This window comes from Leptonychotes weddellii, chromosome 4, assembly GCF_054177405.1.
Source record: "Leptonychotes weddellii isolate Sample4059 chromosome 4, ASM5417740v2, whole genome shotgun sequence".
Classification (NCBI taxonomy): Eukaryota; Metazoa; Chordata; class Mammalia; order Carnivora; family Phocidae; genus Leptonychotes; species Leptonychotes weddellii.
In genome coordinates this window covers 97,159,301-97,175,471 of record NC_138372.1, presented here as the reverse complement: position 1 = coordinate 97,175,471, position 16,171 = coordinate 97,159,301, and the positions used below count along the sequence as shown (strand labels likewise).

General features: G+C 40.9%; 1 protein-coding gene across 1 annotated transcript in view; it reads right to left on the bottom strand.

The window, feature by feature from the left end:
• SPIDR (scaffold protein involved in DNA repair) overlaps window positions 1-16,171 on the bottom strand; it is a 408,727-nt gene that overhangs the window by 17,287 nt on the left and 375,269 nt on the right. The window lies entirely within an intron of this gene.

The window sequence follows — 16,171 nt, the reverse complement described above, 5'->3', positions numbered from 1 at the left end:
TAAAATAAAGAATATAGCCAGACACAAAAGGACAAATATTTTGATTCCACTCATGAAGTTCCTAGGGCAGTCAAATTCACAGGGACAGAAAGTAGAATGGTGGTTGCTAGGGGCTGAGGGAATGGGAAATGGGCAGTTAATGTTTAATGGTTTGGAGTTTTAGTTTGGGAAGATGGAAACATTCTAGAGATGGATGAGAGTGATGGATGTACAATAGTGTGAATGCACTCAATGCCACTAAAAATGGTTAAGGTGGAAAATTTTGTGTTATGTACATTTTACCACAATGAGAAAATCCTGTTTTAGTTGCTATAGGTATGAGTGTGTGTGCATACACGCACACATACATGCATATCTCACAAAGGCTTCTTAGATTTTGCTCTAAGTTTCAACAATATTAATATATAATATGTTGTTTACTTTTTAAAAAGCTTGTGTCCTTAATAATTAATGTGACATATTATTTCTTTCAGTGTTTAATAGCAAGTACTGTTTTAGGTGCTTAGGATCTAGCAGTTAACAAACCTGAACAACTCAGAACCTGAAAATCATGTACTAGAACAAGACTCAAGCACTTCCCCACCTCCTTTTGGTTTCTTACACCAATTACAATGGAAAAAGCCCACGGAAGAGTGTGGTCCGTGACAAATACCCAGCTCAGTATCATTCCTGTGGATTTTCAGGTTCTGGGTCAAAATCAAGCACAAAAAATAAGCAAAGGCAGGGAATCACATGCTAAAAAAGGACTGCCTGGTGAAAATTCACTCTCTTTCTCTCATTTTTTTTATTTTTTTATTTTTTTTTTAAATTTTTTTTTTTTATTTATTTGCGAGAGAGAGAATGAGAGACAGAGAGCATGAGAGGGAGGAGGGTCAGAGGGAGAAGCAGACTCCCTGCCGAGCAGGGAGCCCGATGTGGGACTCGATCCCGGGACTCCAGGATCATGACCTGAGCCGAAGGCAGTCGCTTAACCAACTGAGCCACCCAGGCGCCCCTCGTTTTTTTTTATTTTTTGTTTAAAATCTTTTATTTATTTATTTGACAGAGAGAGACACACAGAGGGAGCACAAGCAGGGGGAGTGGCAGGCAGAGGGAGAAGCAGACTCCCGCTGAGCAGGGAGCGTGATGTGGGACTTATCCCAGGACCTTGGGATCATGACCTGAGCTGAAGGCAGACGCTTAACCGACTGAGCCACCCAGGCGTCCCCCTCTCGATTATTTCTGAGAAGTACACTGCTGCAGCTATTTGTGTGAGTGAGGACAGGGTTAGGTGACCCAGGGCCAACTAAGGTCAGGAAAGGCTGTCAGGGAAGGTTCGGAGGTGAGCTCATTTGACTTCTCACTGCCCTTCACCAAGACTAAGGAACTGGGTGGGCCCACTGTGCCTCTGGGTGAGGGGAAGGGAGAGGGAGAACAGGACACGGACTGTCCGCTTTCTCCCTGTCTGCCATGGGCCCAGGACTTCCTGTTCCCGGCTTGGCTCCTTTATTTTCACTGAGCATGCCTCCTGACTCATGTTCCTCCGCCATCCTCCCATGTTTGATGTGAGCTCCCCAGGGGATGGGCATGGATTTGTCCCAGTTACATTTCCACTGCTGCAGAGTAGTGCCCAGTTCATACAAAGTGATCAAAAAGACTTGGTTTGGTGAATGAATAACTGACACCCACTATCACAAGTGCCTACATACTTCATTGCAGAAATCAGACCTAGCACCTTTTTTTTTTTAAAGATTTTATTTATTTATCTGACAGAGAGACACAGCAAGAGAGGGAACACAAGCAGGGGGAGTGGGAGAGGGAGAAGCAGGCTTCCCGCTGAGCAGGGAGCCCGGATGTGGGACTCGATCCCAGGACCCTGGGATCATGACCTGAGCCGAAGGCAGACGCTTAACGAGCCACCCAGGCGCCCCAGACCTAGCACCTTTAATATGCTCATTTCCTATTTGTCAGTCTGAGAAATGCAATGTTCAAGCACAAACAGCTATTTTCTACACCAATAAATTTCTAAGACAAAACTAAGATGTTACTCAAGCCCCTTGTTTAAGAGGGAGTGGGTGCAGCATGGGCCTTGGAGTCAGACCTGTGTCTCACTCTAGCTCTGCCTGTTATGTACTATACACCTTAAAGTTGCTGAATTCCTGGCCCTTCCGTCTCCTCTTCTCTAAAACTGGGAGAGACCAGCATGTAACTGCTGTTACTGCTAGGAGTGAAATAAATAATGCATGTACAGCATCTATGAGGGTTTCTATGCTCAGAATACATGTTTCTGTTGTGTGGAGTCCCATAAACACCATGGCGACAGGGTTTCTGTGGTCAGTTAGGGTTGCGGTGTGCAGCATATCTGTGGCTTAGCAGGACACCCTGGAGTGGTAGACTCTGGAAAACCTTGTGTAAAAGACACATGTAAAATCTGGACAAATGGAAGTTTCTTCAATTTATAACCATGAAATCCTTTTTGGTGTAGTTACTATTAATATCCCAAGAAATCAGTGTTCCCTTGGAATTATCTTTGAGAAGTGCTGTACTACGAACATAGTCTTAGAAAAGTTCTATTTGAATTTAATGATGCTAATTTAGAGGATGCTGCTAATGGCTAATTTTAAAAGTTTGTACTGGTTACAAATTTATATTTCAATGTAGACTCTTATGTACAGGATCCCTATGCATTAAATAAAAACTTAGTCTTATAAAAAATCAGCTTCTCTCCTGTCGTGGAAAATAGATATGATTCAGATGGCTGTTGTTGTTGTGTGAACTAGAACCTTCGTCTTGGGCAAGACACACGTTCCTCGAAATGACTCCAGCCTCTGAGTGGGACAGATTTTGTGCTGAAGCTAACTTTTGGCACAGTTAGAGTGTATTGTTCTTCCCACTTCAGTTCATTCCCTATCATTCATTTTTGCAAAAGGTTTCACTTTGTTGCACAGGAAAATCATTCTTAAAAGCCATCCCTTTAAAATATGTTTCAAACAACAAACAAGCTGCCTGACAGGGTAGAGGCTACCAAAAGTTTATATTTTAATTTTTAAAAAACTTTACAAAATAAATATTTAATTAAAATAGAGAAAAAGGACATATAAAGTCATTATGTTTATAAATATGATTAAAAAATCTGAAAATGTCATTTTGCCAGAATAAATTTCTTAGGATATATCTTAATTTATAGATTGCATAAAGTGAATCTGCAGAAAAATTTGGGTCACATCTCAGAAAATTAGGCAGCTTCTATAGCTACATTTTTATTTATAGTAACAGATGTGCTTTTTAAATGGGAAGATATCAAGATACATGCACATATTAAAATCATATTTACCAAATTGCACACTTAAAATACATTTTGTACATTTCGTTATGTACATATGTACATATCGTTATGTATATATTTTTTACCACAGTAAAAAATTATATTTACCACAAAAAATAAGTAGTATTTTGATTGGGGTCTCTGGGGACTGTTGATAGTTCATAAAAAGGGTATCCTTTCTGTGTGAGATGTGATGCAATATGAACACCCCAAATTCTTTACTGTACCATAGGAACATAGAAGGTGGTATAAACCCCATTTTTAAAAGAGATATGTCACAAATGAAAAAATTCATACTTTTCAAGTGTACATTGCACTGATTTTTAGTGTATTCATAGAGTTGTACAACTTTCACCACTACTTTCAGAATGTTTTATCATGCCAATACTATCCCAGATACACTCCCTGCTGTGCCCATTAGCAGTCACTCTTGCTACTGATCTACTTGCTGTTTTTATGGACATTGTAAATAAATGGAATAATATAATATGTGGCCTTTTGTGTCTGGTCTCTTTCACTTAGCATAATTTTTTTAAGGTTCATCCATGTTATGGCATGTGTCAGTACTGCCCACTCCTTTTTTGGCTGAATAATATTCCATGGTATGGATATTATCCATTCATCTGTTTGTGGACATTTGGGTTGTTTCTATTTCTCAGCTGTTATGAAAACTGCCTCTATGAACAACCATGTACAAGTTTCTGTGTGGACATACATTTTCAGTTCTCTTGGGTAGATAACCTAGGAGTGATTTGCTGGGTCATATGGTAATTCTGTGCTTAACTTTTTGAGGAACTGCCAAACTGCTGTACACAGTGCTGTACCATTTTACATTCCCAACAATGTGGGGGGTTATAAATCCAATTCTGCTTTCAAGTTAAATACATATATTTTCTAAAATTTGGAAACATGAAACTTTGTATCTGGAAGGATTTATAAAAGAATTCTTAGTGGGGTGCCTGGGTGGCTCAGATGGTTAAGTGTCTGCCTCCGGCTGGGGTCGTGATCCCAGCGTCCTGGGATCGAGCCCTGCATCAGGCTCTCTGCTCTGCGGGGGGCCTGCTTCTCCCCCTCCCTCTGCTTCTCCCCCTGCTTGTGCTCTCTATCTCTGTGTCTCGAATGAATTTAAAAAAAAAAAAAAATCTTAAAAAAAAAAAAATAATTCTTAGTATTTTTTTCCTACATTCACTTTTATGCCTTTTGGACTCTGAAATTTTAACAAGAACATGTATTATTTCTTTTTTTAAAGATTTTATTTATTTATTTGACAGAGGGAGACACAGCGAGAGAGGGAACACAAGCAAGGGTAGTGGGAGAGGGAAAAGCAGGCTTCCCGCCGAGCAGGGAGCCCAATGTGGGGCTCGATCCCAGGACCCTGGGATCATGACCTGAGCCGAAGGCAGACACTTAATGGCTGAGCCACCCAGGTGCCCCAAGAACATATATTACTTTTATTATCCATCTTGAAAACCAAAAAGTTAGGGCTCTGTTAAAACACTGGTAATCACTGGAGAGAAGTGTCTTAGAGTGAAAAGAGGATCCTCTTTAGTCACACACAGTTCTGGTCTAAGTCTAGTTGTGACCCCCCACCAGTCATGGGGCTGTGGACATGTTTCCAGGGTGGTTGTGGGGTCTAGAGAGAATGTATCTTTTGTGCCTGAGTGTGGCATAAATGGCAACTGCTATTGCTATTATTGGTATTTTTAGGTACTTTCAAATAAACTCCCAAAAAAGTAATATCATTTAATTCACAGTTATTTAACTATTACTGCTATTTTAAACTATTTAATCAGTAATTCATTTGATTAAAAAAAAAACTTAGTTTGAACTAACTATAGATTCACAGAAAGTTGTAAAGATAGTAGAGAGATCCTGTGTAGCCGTCACTTTCTTATAAATAGTCTAGGTGTGTAAAGTACTAGCATATAATAAGCTAGTGATACAAGTACTCATAAATGCAAAGTATACTCTTTTCAAAGACACTTACTCCTGTGACCAATAGCATAAGCAGGATGTGGGATCAGAGATTTCCTTTAAAATGGTTTTCAACTCGGGGCACCTGGGTGGCTCAGTCAGTTAAGTGTCTGCATTCAGCTCAGGTCATGATCCCAGGGTCCTGGGATGGAGCCCCACGTCGGGCTGCCTGTTCAGCAAGGGAGTCTGCTTCTCCCTCTCCCTCTGCCCCTGCTCATGTTCTCTCTCTTGCTCTCTCTCTCAAATAAATAAAATCTTAAAAAAAAAAAATGGTTTTCAACTCTTCCGCTCTTTCTAACAAGAGTTACAGGGGGAGGGGACCAACTTGAGGTCATCTCCAGAAAAAGTCTCATAAATTTGGCATAAGAATCTGAAATGGTGTCAACACTCAGATGCCTCTCTTGGGGTTAATAAGAGTGAAGGTGCCCCAACCTAGGACAAGAATGGTGCATGGAACTGAATAAGCTATGCATGCTCAGAAAACACCAAATGGGTATATCTACTTAGAGAACTTTTGGCTGAGAATGGCAGCTCTCTGGCCCCTGACTCACAATGCTCTCAGTCATATGACGAGTTAAAGAGGACTGGGGTCAGTCCTGGGGCAGCAACAGCAGGCCCTCTGGTTGGCACTGGAAAGGAGGCTGTGAGAGTAAGGAGTGTGACTGAGGACAATATTAAAGAGGACTTTCAGAAATATATACAAATAGATGAGGAAGGAAATGCGGTTCCAGGCTCGCTGCCATGTGAAACAATGCTAAGTTTATATATTTTTACACGAATTTTATAAATTCTTTGGTGCAATGAATGATTGACTTCCTCTGGTCTTATTATATCCAGTCTTATTTATCTTGACTGGTAGATAATTAATGCCATTTGGAAAACCAACTACTCAAGTAAGGGAAACTAAGATGTTCCTGGCCCCCAGCACACTGGAAGAAGGTAAAGGTGGCAAGTTTTTCCCTCTGCATACTAGATTAACTGATACTACCTGCTTGCTTGGCCTGTTTTCTGAGTTATTTTAGTGGCTATTTTCCTCATCTGATACTGTATTATCTAACTACTACTCCCAAGTCTTCACTGGGTAATCTAACACTGCCTGAACCACTTTCTTTTGGGTGTGGATAGAGTGGAATTTGCTCCAGGAGATTTAAACCACAATGGTGCTGTCAACTATAATAGAAAGGCAACATGTAAAGAAGCAACCTGGTCCACTGAGTTAGTTCATACTGAGAGAGATCTTTTTTTTTTTTTTAATCAAGCATATATTTTCGGTATAAAATGTTCCTAAAATTTGCCATGTAGTTGGTAATTTCTCCATACCTACTATGATAGTAGTACTCAGAACTCTGCAACACAGATTATCTGAAAAATGGAATACTTCAGACCTATGTTTCTCAAAGTGGGGCTACCCTTGGAGGTCTCTGACACCTTTTTAGGTGGCCCACAAGGCCAGAACTATTTTCTAAGACCTTATTTTCCTTTCTAATGAGTGCACAGTGGAGATTTCCAGAGGCCACAGGATGCATAATACTACAACAGTTTGAACGCAAGGCAAAAATGATACTCTCTTGTATTCTAATCAGCCAGACATTAAAGAGATCAGCAAACATAAAACAATACTACTCTTCTCACTAAAGTGGTTTTGTTTTAGAAAATATTTTTCATAAAAATGCTATTTATGTTATTATTTAATGGGTTTATTATTTGGATTTTTAGGTGAACTAATAAATATTTTTTTTCAGTTTTAATTTCAAATACGCTAAGTATTTTTATAGACTCTTTTAAAATTTTTTTAAAGATTATTTATTTATTTATTTGAGAAAGAGAGAGAGAGCACAAGCAGGGGGAGCGGCAGGCAGAAGGACAAGTAGGCTCCCCGTGGAGCAGGGAGCCCGATGTAGGGCTTGATCCCAGGACCCTGGGATTATGACCTGAGCCGAAGGCAGATGCTTAACTGACTGAGCCACCCAGGCGCCCCTATAGGCTCTTTTTTTTTTAAAGATTTTATTTATTTATTTGAGAGAGAGCAGGAGCACAAGGAGAGGGAGAGGCAGAGGTAGAAGCAGACTCCCCACTGAGCAGGGAGCCCCACATGGTGCTCTATCCCAAGACCCTGAGATTATGATCTGAGCCAAAGGCAGATGCTTAACTGACTGAGCCACCCAGGCGCCCTTCAATATGGTAAGTATTAATTAATATAAGCCACATCTAAAAAAATCTCCTTGGGCTCTCATTAATTTTGAAGAGTATAAAGGGCTTCTGCGACCAAGAAGTTGGAACTGTTCTTTAAGCCTTAATGTTGCTTAAGACTGACTCCACCATTTTCCCTTCACGTCTGTCTGTCTCCCTCTATGCACTAGATGATGGCCACCTGCCATTAGAAGACATAGGCTGCACATCTTCCTCCACACAGCACTGGCTCTACGTGCCTGAACTCCTACCCATCAGAAGACAACAAGCTAAAGGAGAAAGAAAAAGAAGGTAACAGGCTTCAGGCATTTCTCTTAAGTTGTAATGTTTAGATATAATCACAGTGCAGTCTAAGAAATAATATCTTCCTTATTCCTGAATCATCACTAATAGTGTTCAACTTAGACAGGAATATTATTTTTAGTTGTAAAGACAACTTTCTACTCTTTGTAAAATTAGGTCAATGCATCTGGTTACTTATAAATAATATAATAATTCTCATCACTTTATACTTTCTTGTGGCCCAACACTCAACAAGAATATAGTAGTTCTAGAAGCAGGCCAATTGGCAGTGTTGAGAAAGACCTATGGGGATTCTGAGGAAGATGTCTTCCTGAGGACGGGAGCAGTTGGGGGGTGCACACTTGCTCCAGGAGAGGAGGCCCACTTCTGGGAATTGCCTGCACTCCCACTGTGAATGCCCTGTCAGTACCAAAGAGAACAGCAAAGGTGAAGCAGTCTTAAGGAGACTATTCCTGCAAGAACCATTGTTAACATTTTAAAAAAAATATTTATTTATTTATTTGACAGAGAGAGCAAGCTAGGGAGAGCAGGAACACAAGCAGGGGGTGCAGGCTCCCTGCTGAGCAGGGAGCCTGATGCAGGGCTCCAACCCAGGACCCTGGGATCATGACCTGAGCCAAAGGCAGATGCTTAATGACTGAGCCACCCAGGTGCCCCATTGTTAACATTTGTGCAAGAATACAGGTATGAGAATAAGCAGAGGAGTCTCACTTGTAGATGATCAAAACCACTCTAGGAATCCTAGAAGGCAACAAATCCTCTTTTCTAGTAAGGTATTCCCTCTTGAAAACCCAGATATAAGCATAATAACAGCTACTAATAATTACTTGGTAATTTTATCCTGGGCCAAGGACTGCTTTTAGCATTTTACATATATTAAGTTTCATCACAACCCTGTTTGTACAGATAAAAATCACAGCAAATTAATTGACTTGCTTAAGGTTACCCTTTCTAGTAACACATGGTAGTTTAGACTTAGGTAAAAAGAAAGTATTTCTTCAGAGGCCTTACAGCCAACATGTGCCCTCCACTGCCCACGGCCAGGTGCCTGTGGTCTTGCAGGGCTGGCTCCCTTTCTTGCAGTGTTGCTACCTCCTAGAGGGTCCATGCCACCCCCACACCACACCATGGGAGAGCACAGAGGTTTCCGGAGCCACCACCAGTAAGCAGCAAGAGGCTGAAGCCAACTCCATATCAAACCGCCCCATCAGGATCTGGTGACATTTTAAAACTTTCTCATGACTGGGTATCATCTGGGTCAAAGTTATCTCTTATTCGCTACAGCACAGGCATCACAGCACCCAAGAAGATCCTGGCAGTCAGAATGGTAATGGGAGAGCCCTAGGAGAGCTGTGCTGGAGAGAAGCTGGCATTCCCTCATAGGCAGAGCCCCTTGGTCTGTCCTGCCTGGGAAGGTGTGCTGGAGAGGCTGGGAGAAGGGATATGTGCACACACACTTGGGGACACTGGTCTCATCCCCAAGGCATTTCTCGACCAGGCAAGGGGAGGTTACACTTGAATGGGGGTCTGGAGAGAAAAAAAGTGAAACTAAAGAATCAATGAAGTCACAGAAAGAAATTTTTCAAAGTAGCTAAATGAGGGGCACCTGGGCAGCTCAGTCAGTTAAGCGTCTACCTTCGGCTCAGGTCATGATCCCAGGGTCCTAGGATGGAGCCCTACATCAGGCTCCCTGCTGAGCCTGCTGAGCCTCCCAGCTTCTCCCTCTCCCACTCCTCCTGCTGGTGCTCTCTCCCTCTCTCTTCCATTTGAGAATTTTTCATAAGCCTTGACTTGACTTTTAAGAAACCTATGGTTTCTAAATTTCTTTTGTCTAATCACATTTGTTTAATTAATCTAGTATCAGACTCTGCTAGTCATAAATACAGTTTTAACATAATTTAAGAAGAAAAAAGACTGTCTTCCAGAAGGTAGCTTATATCCCTTTATATCCTTTTATGTCATCTTCATTACACTCAAAAGAGAACTTTGAATTAAATAAGGTTTTGTCATGATACTGAAATGTATTTCCTTCAAAAAGGGTTTGGTCTACTAGAGAAGACATTACTAGATGGCCCAGGAGATCCTTAACAAATTGATAGGAGCCATGGAAACCTTGAGATCCTAATAAGATTAGATAACCAGTGATTTAAAATGTATCATTATGCTGGTGAGATGGTAACCTGGGGCAGTCACTTTGGAAAATAGTTTGGCAGTGACCCAGCAATCCTGATCTTGGGAATCTACCCTAGAGAACTGAGCACTTATGTCCAAGCAAAAATTGTATATGAGTGTTCACAGCAGTTATTATTACTCATGATAGTCAGCAAGTGGCAACACCCAAATGTCCATCAACTGATGAATACATAAATAAATCTGGTATATCCATATAATGGAGTATCAGGCAGCCATAAAAAGGAATGAAGTACTGCTACATGACACAACATGGATGAACCACGAAAACATTATGCTAAGTGCAAAAAACCAGGCATAAAAGACCACAGAATATATGGTTCCATTTATATGAGGTGTTCACTATATGCAAATCCAGAGACAGAAAGCAGATTAGTGTTTGTCTGGGGCTGGAAAGAATAGGAAGCAACTGCTAATGGGTATGGGGTTTCTTTTTGGGGTGATAAAAATGTTCTGAAAGGAGACAGTAATGATGGTCACACACTTTGTGAATATAAAAACTACTAAATTGTATACTTTTAGAAGGGTAAGTTTTATGGTGTGAAAACAGAATCTCAATAAAGCTGATATCTGAAAAGTATAACTAACTAAAGACAAGGATCTCCAGCAAGGAGAACTCCAACCCCGACCTGAAATAAGTCCAGTGTTACACCCTCTTCAGTTCTGCTTAATGATTTTGCTACAAACATCATCTTTCTTCCCTTTCCTAGAAGCTCTCACCCAAACGACTATCAAAGCTTCCAGAAAACCAAAGGTTGGGGACTTCTGGAATCAAACAGTGATGCTGTCATCTTTACTAGAAAGCTTACACAGGACCCAATAAGCAGAACGAGGGCTGGGGGAAAAGAGGAGAGAGAGGCTGAGCAAAGCTAGACAATCCTTAACACCCTTCTTTTACAATGCCTGCTCGTCCCTTTCCTAAGTCAAGACAGGCAGGATGTGCGGCACTAGCTCTGTGTTCCCCTTGTTGGCGCCCCCACACCCCAGGTGAGCCAGGCATGCTGCTGACCCATGGGAGTGAGTCCATGACCCTGCACAGGCCTGCCATGAACTCTGAGATAGAGGCTGTATGTGTGCTGATGCCCAGTGCTTATGGAAGCTAAGGAGAACATGAATACTAAGAAAAATACATCATTTTCACCTGAGTTTACCTAAACATCTATACAAAGACATGGACAGCTTTTGAAATAGGCTGTTCTGACTGATGGCTGAATTTCAAGGAATGACTTCAGATTTAAACCTTTTTTGGTGACGAGAAAGATACTGAAAACAATAGAATGCATACTGTAAAACAGCTTTTCAGTAATACTGCTGGGATGGTTGTATTCACTGCGAATGCACCGCTGGCTGGGCCCGACCTCAGCACCTGTATGCACGTACTCACACAGCCCTCTAGCCATTCCCCTGCAGGGACGTACCATCCCCAAGGTTGAGTAGCTAGCAAGGGCATCAAATCAGGCATTTTGACCACAGAGACGTTTCTCTACGAAGAATATCCCACAAATACTTTATAGATACAGGGAATAACATTTTCCAAGGCTAGTCCACAGAATTTCAGGAAGGTACTTTTCAAACTGTAGATAGCTGGAGAAACTGAAAAAAGTAAATTAAATATACACCTGAAATTAAGCCTTTTGCACTGTTCCTTTTAATCACTGATTAAACTGCTATAATTACGTAAGATAAATTTGTAACTCTGGAATGCTTCACATTTAACAAGATATCTACTACTTATATTTATTTATTTATTTTTATTTTTATTTTTTTTAAAGATTTTATTTATTTATTTGAGAGAGAGAGAATGAGAGAGAGCACATGAGAGGGGGGAGGGTCAGAGGGAGAAGCAGACTCCCTCCCGAGCCGGGAGCCTGACGCGGGACTCGATCCAGGGACTCCAGAATCATGACCTTTGCTTTGGAGCCATTTAAAAGTGTGTCGCTTAACCAACTGAGCCACCCAGGCGCCCACTACTACTTATATTTAAAAGTGTTCTTGATCTCAACTCTTTCTTCAAGATTTGAGATATAAAAATATTAACTAGCACAATTTTGTATAGAACACGTTCTTTGCGAGTTTCTGTTCTACCTTAGCAGGAAATCTCTCTCTCACACACACACACACGAAAACGTTCTTTGCAGGTTTCTGTTCTACCTTAGCCCGAAATCTCTCTCTCTCCCTCTCTCTCTCTCTCTCTCTCTCTCACACACACACACACACACTCCACTACTTAGTAAATAAGGAATTCTTGCAACATGTTGCTATCTGGAAGTCTGCAAAGTTCTAGGTCTTTCCCATGTCCCAGGTGGTATTTATTATTTCACATGTTCTATTCACTCACCAGTGTGGAGGCAGGAACACCCACATTTCCACAGAAAATCTGTCAGCCCATATTTTTTGATACATGTTTTTTACCAAACATTATTACAAGTATGCTGATACTTGGGAAAAAAAAAAAAGAAACCTGCCTCCTTACAATCTACTATCATGACTTCACATATCAAGCAGCCTCCCTTCTTATACTCCTAAGACTGAAATAATTTACAATGGGGTGTCAAATAATGAAGAAGAAAACAATAAAATACTCTTTACCAAGTGAGTGGGCTCCAACGTAATTAATAAATCAATCTGTACTATTGCATGGACAGCTTCAGGGAAAAAACTATGGTGCTGGAAACACAGAGGTACAGGACCTTTCCCCCCAACTACTGGGGCAGGAAGCAATGTTAGCTGCCACCCTCCCCACCCCCATCCTGCGCGTTCTGAACCTGGCATTTCTAAGCATATGTCATAGGAGAGGCAGGCAGCCTGCAGTGGGAAGGCTCTCATGCCTTACCTCCACCCCCACCCTACCCAATCACAGACAGTAACTAAGGGAAGGGATGGTGGTTTATTTTGTAATCAAGCATTTGGCATGGGCCACCGCACCCTGTACCCCTAAGCCCAACCCAAGTACAATCAAACTAGACTATGCTTCAGGATACCATAACAAAAGCAGAATTTGGGGCGCCTGGGTGGCTCAGTCATTAAGCGTCTGCCTTCGGCTCAGGTCATGATCCCAGGGTCCTGGGATCAAGTCCCACATCGGGCTCCCTGCTCTGCGGGAAGCCTGCTTCTCCCTCTCCCACTCGCCCTGCTTGTGTTCCTGCTCTCGCTATGTCTCTCTCTGTCAAAAAAATAAATAAAATCTTTAAAAAAAAAAAAAAGCAGAATTTGCTTTGGAGCCATTTAAAAGTGTGTTTAAGGTAAAATATTTACTCTTGATGAGCTTTAAGTCCCTCATCTATGAAATGGATAAAATAATACTTGCTTTAAGGGGTTATTTTGAGGATTATATACACGAATGCACACCCAGCATGGTATCTGGCATATGATAAATAGTAGCCCTTGTTATTATAAACACCCTTTTGACTTCTTTTACATTTTACTGTTTCCCTTGATGCCTCAGTTAATCTCATTACCTGTAAGCAGATTTCTTGGACCTGGGGGAAGGAGACCCAGCCTCCCACTGTGCTGGGTGTGGTCCCAGGAGAGCTAAGGGTCATTTCAAAGAGGCTTATGATACTTCATGAGGCCCTGCCTGTAGGGTCACAAAAACAAGTCTAGTTACATACTCTTGACCCAAGCAGTTCCACTTTGGGAATGCTATCCCCAAATCAAAGTACCATTCATGACCTCAGGGTATGAAAAAATTTCTTAAACAAGTGAAATGAAAGCACTAACCATAAAGGAAAAGATTGACAACTTTGATAAATTAAGTATTTCAGCTAATAAAAAAAAGAACAAAAAGACATGCCACCTATATAACACATAAACCATGTAGAACCACTGAAGAACTCATTTTCAGAATATATAAAGCTTAGTACTGCAAAAGAAAAACAAGCAACGACTTGAATAGACCCAAGAGGGAATACAAATGGCCAATAAACATAGCAAAAGTTTCTCAGCCTCAGTAAGTAATCAAGGAACTGCAATTTAAACCAAAATGAGATTCTACTATAGATCCATCAAGGTGAAAAAGAACATGAAGGGGGTGCAAATCAGAGGCGGAGATGAACCATAAGAGACTGTGTATGGACTCTGAGAAACAAACAGGGTTTTAGAGGGGAGGGGGGTGGGGGGATGGGTTAGCCCGGTGGTGGGTATTAAGGAGGGCACATACTGCAGGGAGCACTGGGTGTTATACGAAAACGGTGAATCGTGGATCACTGCATCAGGGACTGATGATGTGTTGTATGGTGACTAACATAGCATGGTAAAGTGAAATTAAATTAAAAAAAATAAAGACAGGATCAGTAAAAGGGATAGTTTGACAATAAACATCTTGTAAATAATTTTGTTTCTCTTTTTTACCTTAGCTGCAGAAACCTCAGAACCAGGATCTCAAGTTCAATTATTTCAATTATAATATCCCATGAAGTATGCATGTTTGTGGTATTGCCATGCCCTTGGCACTGAGGATGGAGGGGTGGTTAATTTTTTTTTTTTTAATTTAACTTTATTTTATTGTGTTGTGTTGGTCACCATACAGCACATCATTAGTTTTTGATGTGGTGTTCCATGATTCATTGTTTTCGAGGGGTGGTTAATTTTCAATTTCTATTTTATATTTTTGCTATTATTTGTTCTCCAAGTGAGTGGCACCGTAACAAAATTATCTGAGATAAAAATAAATAATAATATAGACTGAAAAAAAATTTTTAAAAAAAGAAAAGAAAAATACTAATTCAAAAAGAAAAAAAAAAGAACAAAGTCTGGAAAAAATAAGGAAAAGATATCTAAAGATACCAAATAATGGAAAGAAAGTAGAGCAGCAAGAACAGTTTACAGTGCTAACAGGCAAGGAGACTGGAACTCCTGCCTTTGGAAAAAATCTAGAATGAAAATGAACAAACCAGAGTCACCTACAACAAATGGATACATCTTACGAAGTTTATTGGCATAACAAAGTATCAACAACACACGGGGGCTCGATGGGAGGGCCCCCACCCTGAAGTTTCTCGGCTGCTGTGTATGGCTAGGGCCTGTGGTATCTCTTTGGTGAGTGAAAGAAGCAAAACTTAGGAATACACACGTATGGTACCATCTCTATAAAGGTCAAAAATAGGCAAAGCTAACCATATTTTTAAGAATGTACACAAAATGGGGCCCTGGGTGGCTCAGTCAATTGTCTGCCTTCCGCTCAGGTCATGATCTCAGGGTCCTGGGATCGAGTCCCCATCGGGCTCCCTGCTCTGTGGAGAGCCTGTTTCTCCCTCTCCCCCTGCTCTTCTCTCTCTCTCTGTCAAATAAATAAATAAAATCTTAAAAAAAAAAAAAAGAATGTACACAAAATGCTAAAACTATAAAGAAAAACACAGAAGAAATCTGAGGACTCCGATGATCTTCAGCGGAGGGACAGGAGAGGTCACCAGGAAGGACACTTACACTGGGGGTGGCTTCTGGACACGGATGTTTTGTTTCTTGAACTCAGTAGTGGCTTCATGGGTGTGCTTTATAATCATTCTACACTCTACAATTATGCATTTGTTCATAGTTTGCTACGTTTCACAGTAAAATAGGTTAATTTAAAAGATCAATAAATAAAGGAAACATGTATATATACACACACAAGGATATTTGTTGCAGCATAGCTTTGAAGCGGCAAAAACTGGAAACAACCTGAACGTCTGTCAGGAAAGGGACATCCTCATGAGATTATTAAATGAAAAAAAGCAAACCCTATCTCTTTGTTTAAAGATGTGTTAACATTCATGAAGAGAGGTATGAAGATCACACTCACTGGAATGAATACCAAGTGGAAAGAAAGATCATTACATTTCCTTTACTCGTTATTTTAATTATTTGAACAGCAATAACCAACAGTGGCTATATTATTATCTCATTTGCAGATAATATTGAAAGTCCAGGGGTGCCTGGGTGGCTCAGTCGTTGAGCGTCTGCCTTCGGCTCGGGTCATGATCTCAGGGTCCTGGGATCGAGCCCCACATCAGGCTCCCTGCTCGGCAGGAGGCCTGCTTCTCCCTCTCCTTCTCCTCCTGCTTGTGTTCCCTCTCTCGCTGTGTCTCTCTCTGTCAAATAAATAAATGAAATCTTAAAAAAAAAAAAAAAAAAGAAAGTCCTAATGTGAGGCTTTTTACAGATGTGTGGTCCAGGTTCAATGGCCTTCATGACAATCCATTCCATTGTTGGCTATTCTAGGAAGGAAGCAAA